The sequence below is a fragment of the Salvia splendens genome, chromosome 7 (genome assembly GCF_004379255.2).
Source record: "Salvia splendens isolate huo1 chromosome 7, SspV2, whole genome shotgun sequence".
Lineage (NCBI taxonomy): Eukaryota > Viridiplantae > Streptophyta > Magnoliopsida > Lamiales > Lamiaceae > Salvia > Salvia splendens.
The window spans coordinates 30,196,725-30,203,885 of record NC_056038.1 but is presented as its reverse complement, the minus strand read 5'-3'; the positions used below and the strand labels follow the sequence as shown (position 1 = coordinate 30,203,885).

The following is a 7,161-nucleotide window of genomic DNA, read 5'->3' as shown; positions in this document are numbered from 1 at the left end:
CGTTGGACCCCTAATTGCCGCCCGCGCATACATACAAACTTAAGTTCATATTACCAATTTTAGAAGGATGTGGAATTAAGTTTCTTTCGGACAAAGTTGAGAGATGCAAATCAAAACTCGTGATTGAATTATATATTTATAGATGCATAAGGGTTTAGATATCTTCTTTAATGAAGAACTTATTCAGACATAAAATCCAGAAAAGCAAGTACTTATGTTCGACAATAGAATATAAAACCATTCCAATAAATGAACGCACAGAATCCGTAATCATTTATATTGACTATCATATCATCTTTGTTCAACTGGAATAAAGATTGAAAAGCTTCTAAGCAACAGTAATGGTTGATACAATGACTTAACCACGAATCTTCATTATATACCTCGACTGCAGCAGCGTCCTATCTTTGGCTTACTCTGCACCTCACATCTACGACAAGATGGCGAATACGAGGAGCATACCATTTTACTCTCTCAACGTGCTCGACCAACACTTCCCACAAACGACCTGCAGGCAAAGCCATGTCGAGTTACAAGTAAGTGGAGTTTGCACGTTTTTATCAGTTTTGTGTGTAGAGAGTTTATATGTACTTGTGGTTCGTGGATCAGATTACCTTGTGATTTTGAAATCTCAGAGATCATTTCGATGACGTGGTTTGTCCATTGACCCTCCTCCGTATCCTTCACATTCCCATGGACATGTAGCACCCCACCCTCATCCCTGCAATTTTGATGTTGCATGAAAACTTGGAAGATTAACATTTGGATAGTCAATCTAGTTTGACAATCGAGATCTTTTTTTCCTTCAATCTTCAAAATCCAAGAACACTGAGGCCATGTTTGGTTGTCAGGATTTTGTTTGGGAAAGTAATCTGATTCCTTAAATTTTAAATTCCTGTGTTTGTTTCGATTTTTAATCAAACTAGGAAAGTAATCAGAATCCTGAGAACAAGGAAAGTTAGTACAACTTTCCAAGATTCTGAATCCTAACTTTTCTTAAGTATTCTTTTTCCCAATTTTAGGATTCTTACATATTTAATGCAATATATTATTATTATTATTATTATTATTATTATTAATTACAGTATTTTAAAAATAATTTAAAATTATAAATCATACTTAATTTCAATATAATAAATAACTATAATTAAAACTATCATAATTATAACCATGTTATTATAATATTTATATATAATTGTTATTATCATAATAATAATTAATAATTTATTAAATAATTAAAATATAATTATATAATATAAATTACTATATAATACTAATAAATACTAATTACTATTTATAAATTAATAATTAATTAATAAAATCGAAGTAAAATTTTATATTATAAAATTTATTTAATTATAATATCTGTAAGTATAATAATAATAATAATAATAATAATAATAATAATATAATATTTATTATTATAATACTCCATGTAACTATAATTATAATTGTATTATTATATATTGTGATGGATGATCCATATTTAAACTATACATCGTAATAATAAATATAATAATATAATAATTATTATTTGTAATTAATAGTTTATTAAAAAATTTATTATTATTGTTCTTTATAAATAAAATATAATAAGTATATTTTCAGTTTGATGTTTCAATCAAATATAAAATTTAAAATCTTGATATTTTCCAAACACAGGAAAATAAAGTTATTGGGAATCATATTCCCGGGATTCATTTTCCCAGGAATCATTTTCCCTGCCAACTTTACTTTCCCGCCAACCAAACATGGCCTGAAAACTTTGTATTGTGCAATATATGCATGCAGACTATTTCAAGAAATGTTTTCCCACAGCAAATATAACAATCCTCCTACAACACATATTTGACTGCAAAGAGGGTTTCAGGGAAGAATCAGTTCTTTTACCCATTTTGTGCGAGATTAATATGTAAAAAATTCAAGAAACACAAATTTTGCATTCAAAACTAGGAATCTTTATTATGCTGCAGGATAAATAATTGAAATCATTATCAATTTCAGATTAATGTTACCTTAAGGCTGCGACAGCAGTTTCCCAACTACATTCACTCGACGGTATGAGATCAAGACAGACTCGATGAGCAACTCCCTGTATATGAAAATTTTTGTTAAGAGAAGTAAAAGTAAATCACAGCCAAAACAGTCACATCCGGTCAAGGAATACTTTTTAATATGGTTTATCACCTCAAAAAAATACTGCAGAAAGGAAAGCCAAAGATGTTATACATAGTAATCCCAGTGGTAGGTCAGTTGAGTAACTGTAAGTTGGAAGCTTCTACCAAGATGCATAGAATATGGAGGGGGGAAATGGGGGGAGGATGTTAAGATATATTGGTAACTAATCCTTAGTAACTACCAATCAACAGTTAAGACATGATGCATATTTCTTATTGGTGGCTAGGTGGGGAGGGGGGGGATCTCAAGTTCCAACAAAAGGTGAGGACAGCCCAAAAACAACTGTAAATGAGATTGTCTTTAAGACTAAAGTGCCATGAAATGAGACACTTAAATTAGTTTTGACATATGATCAAGGAAAACAATGTAGCACTACAGGATAAAATTGCCATACTTTAGGAGCTGTAACTCTATTATCGCCTTCCAGTACAACACAGCGATCAGCCACAGAATTAGTGCAGAGGTTGCGATGGAGTGCCTCTATAGCATGTGGATTCCACTCACAAGCATAAACCATTTTGGCGTTTGCCCTGATAGTCATGACATATGAATGAATGCAGATAATCAATTAAAATGGAGACTGATAGAATAGGTTTACAAAACCAAATGAATTTGAATGTTGAGTCAAAGAGGATTTCAGGAAATAGCATACCTCATAAGGAATGGAAGTACAAAATACCCTATGCCAGCAAACAAATCTACAACCACTTGATCTCTACAGTCGAGATGGGCCATCCGCAGCTTCTCAGAAAGATTGCCCCAAGAGAACATACACTTTGTGGCATCAAATGAATAAAGTATGCCATTTCACGGTGATCAACCCAGCCATCATCTCCAACAAGAATCTCCAACTTACTATCTCTTGTTTCTGTTTGCGCAATCCTACCCTAAGTATCATCAACACACTCCATCAGCAGACAGCCCTTTGATTAAGGCTTCACATAGAACTCGGGCACTATTAATAAGAAGGCAAAATGCAGAACTGAGTAGAAGAAAATTGGTCAAAAGATAGTAGCATCCAAATGCAGTAGCACTAGCACAATTGTTTGTCAGGGAGAAAATAAAGCCTTGCCAGTTGCCATTAATTAGCAGCATATTAACACCGTGCCATTCAAGCTCAACAGGGAATTTCAACAACTAATTAAAGTTCTAACAGAAAGTGGAAAGTGTCTACCCAGATTTCACTTTCTTTTTGTGAGTCGAAATAAAAATGCAACATATCTTTCAAAGGGAAGAATCATGTAGATTCTATAAAAGATAAGAGAAGTTTCAGATCTTACTTGACGTGCAAGACGTTGAGCCCCCAGAGTACGTGCAACAAGAGGCCAAAGCTCCCCACCAATTGAATTCCACACTTCATCTTTGAATGATGTAACAGGAAGCACAATAATATCCCCTAGCCGCTCCCATCTGCCAAAATATAAAAGACTATAATTCAGGAATTTATGGGAACTTACACCACATAAAATAATGTTAGCTTATAATAACATCACAGAAACAACAGATATCACATATAAGACCACCTTGAGGGTAACTGTTCTATGCGATTGGCAGGAAGACCAGCATTTTCTAACAAAGTGGCTACGACTTCCTTCAAAATTTTGAAAGGAGAATTAGGAGTTTTCTTGACTTTGATAACTTCATCCACCTTCTTGGTCGCACCACATGACATAAGAAGATCCAGAGCAGCTGAACTGGAGATGTCTTTCAAGTTTCAACATAATTTGCCAGAAAGTTGGCTTTGAAAGCTGATCAGCTAGCGGTCCAAGTTTATCTGCTATGCCCTGGTTATCTCCTGATACTTTGCAGAATTCTTTGGTAACAGGAAAACAGATATGTGAGCCTCCCTCCTGGGAGTAAACCTTCCTTTCAAGATCCAATCAACTAAATTTTTTTAGTACATCCTTTGCCAGTTTTGCATACTGCTTTTCTAGCTGAAGAACGCAAGGGGTAGGTACCTCTTCACTATCTACCCTCAGTTCTTCAAACTCCGAATTTAGGTTAGTAGACCCATTAACTTTTTCTTTACTTATAGACTGAGAATGTAGAAAGGCCACACCCTTCTCTCCATTTTCTGTAGGCTCAGAATTATCACAACCGGACATCAACTGAAGCAGGATAATCTTCATAGGTACACTGAACTTCGTCCCAAATGCATAACAAGAAGCCCCACCACCAATTATTATTAGATGATCGCCAATCACATTTATTTTACTTCGAACAAATAGGCTTGCTTCAGTAGTCTTTATTATGACTATCTTCTTCCAGCATTCTGACTGAATGTCGTAAGAACAATTCTTGGTGCTCGGTGGCAGGGCAACCTCCCAAAATACCAAGAAAATTTAGATAAACAAACATCAAGTGTGAAAACCTTGCCTTTGGTGACTGCCCAATTGTCTTTAGCTTACTCCATAGACTTCTATGTAGATCAAAAGTGTAAAGATCCCCAAGAGCTTTGTCTCCACCATATCCACCAAAAATAAATAGCTTAGACCCATTTGCATCCATTGAGTGTGAATGACGGGGACCAGGCAAGTCTCCATGGGATTGTATCTCTGACCACTCAGAGGTAAGAGTGTCGAGGATGTAAATAGATGATAAGACTGAATTATCATGGATTCCACCAAAGACATATATTTTAGAACCAACAACAGCAGCTGAATGCCGGTGCCTGTGAGATGAATATGAATCAAGGCCCAAACACAGAAAATAAAATTTAAAACTTTCAAAGCAGCTGAGTTTAATTTGACCTACAAACAATGAAGTCACCATATATAGAATGCTGCTGAGGAGAACATTTATTAAATGAAATGGACTATTCATATGAATAAAAAATATACTGTAGTAAGTTACCCCAGTTACAAAGAAAGATTTTTTAACAGTAATGCCCCAATCAAGGTGGATGTGTCAAAAGGAGAAAACATGGATATTTTAACAAACTGAGTACCTTTAGAAGCAAGAATCATTTAACCAATACCTTGGAGGAAACAAACTACCAGAGCATGGCAAAAGCTTCCACTCTTTCCTTGGCAAATGAAATACCCAAACATCGTTCAGGATATTCATGGGGTCAGCCCTACCTCCAATTACATATATGGAATCTCCTACTAGGGAAGATGAGTGACCAAGCCGAGGGAAGGGGCTCCAGCAGCAGCAATTACCTCCACAACTCCATATTCGATATCAAATATCAAAAGATCATTTCGACGTGCATGTCTTCCAATACCTCCAAAGCCACCAAAAATAATAATCTTCTTTTGGCTCAAAGGACAAGAAGAGTGACCCCACAAGAAGAGTCTCTCAACAGGTTCACCAACTACTTCAATAACAGAGAGATCAACGCCAAAAATTTTCTCTGATCCTGTCAATTATATAAAGATTTAAACCCCTGAAACATTAATGGAGAGCAGACCTGCAATCAGACATTTATCAGTTGGCCACACTACTGTGCAATAGCCAAATAAGTTTATAATTATGGTGGAATACAATATTACAGTATTTTAATAATAAAGTAGAATCTAGCCAATTCATGTAAATTTATGTGCATGTAAATTCATACTAAGTGGAACTCGATAATTGATTGCCAGTACAAAATACATTCTTAAATAAATCTATATGTGAAAATGCTTCTACAGCAAATTGCATGTCTTCCTGTTCGATTATATTTGCATATATTTAAGTCTTGCGGCAAGTTATGATGCTCAATTCTTTTCCTGAAAGTCATGGATTTAAAAAAAAGTAATACCAATGCTAATAACAATCAAAATGTAACTCAAAATATATGTGCACACTGATCAAACACCAATAACAATAAAAAAATGGCGGGCTAACAAATTAACCTAGTTTCAATGGCAGATCAAATATGGAGCTTTAACCATCATATGTAAATTATTCCTAAACAATTGATTTTGTGTTCAGCAATTACCATTCTCATCATTGCGATCATGTTTGCTTTTCCCCAACTTTCCCTCCAAGATCTCCATTTCACCCACCTCAAAACCCTCCAAAACTTCATTTTTTTTAGCCTCAGGATAGGCTTCTTCACCATTTCTAATTAGTTTACAATCTGCGTCAATCTCACTTCTCAGAAATTCATTCTCCCTTAGCTTATCATGAAAATGATCAGTCCTCTTCCTGTTAGTCCCCATCTTCTCATTAGCTATATCAACAAGATACTCTACATACTCAGGGGTCACCATAAGCTTGTGTGTGCTTCCCAGAGGCACTTCCATCCGTATCGAGCATCGTATAGCGATCATCGTTCTCTTACTTACACTTGTAATGCCACTCTCTCGGAAACCACAAGCAATAGCAAGAGAAACCAGAGACTAAGCTGCCTCCACATTCACACACTCAACGGCGATTATCAATGGTTCAAATCTAAAGACAATGCTCTGTTCCTCGGTTGCATCGGGGAGAGGCGGCTGAGAAGGAAATAGTAAGGCGGAGACGGAAGGGGGTGAACTGGTTCGTGAGACAAGAGTAGCCAGGAGCCGCCCCTAGCTTTCTTCTTGGGTGCGGAGGGAGAGAGGATGGGCTGAGAGAGGATGGAGATGCGGCCGGAGCAAGAGCTAGTCGTGAAGTAAGAGGGGTGGGAGTTGATGGAGATTAACAGCGGGATGATCGGCGCGTCTATGGTGCCTTTGGGAGATTTATCTGGTGCATCCGAGTTCATGGCCGCGCTCTTCCTCTTCTCAAACTCCATTTTCTTCTCGGCGGCGTTTGATTCGGAGGGTTTTGGATTTGGGGTTTTAAGTGTTTTTTTATGTCAAAAATTCGAATTTCCAGTATTTCTATTAGGGCATCCACAATGACAATAGGTCAATCATAGTCTAGCCACAAACTCTTCCTGTCACATCATCAGCACTAAAAACTCCTTCTGCTACATCATCAGGACAAGCAACTGGACAAACAATAGGCTAGTCATAGGCTAGCCACAATAAACAAAATTATAAAAATAACAATCACACAAAATACGGAATT

At 36.2% G+C, this 7,161-nt stretch overlaps 1 pseudogene; it reads right to left on the bottom strand.

Moving 5' to 3' along the window:
- Positions 1-250: 250 nt before the first annotated feature.
- On the bottom strand, positions 251-6,925 carry LOC121811243 (annotated as a pseudogene).
- Positions 6,926-7,161: the final 236 nt, after the last annotated feature.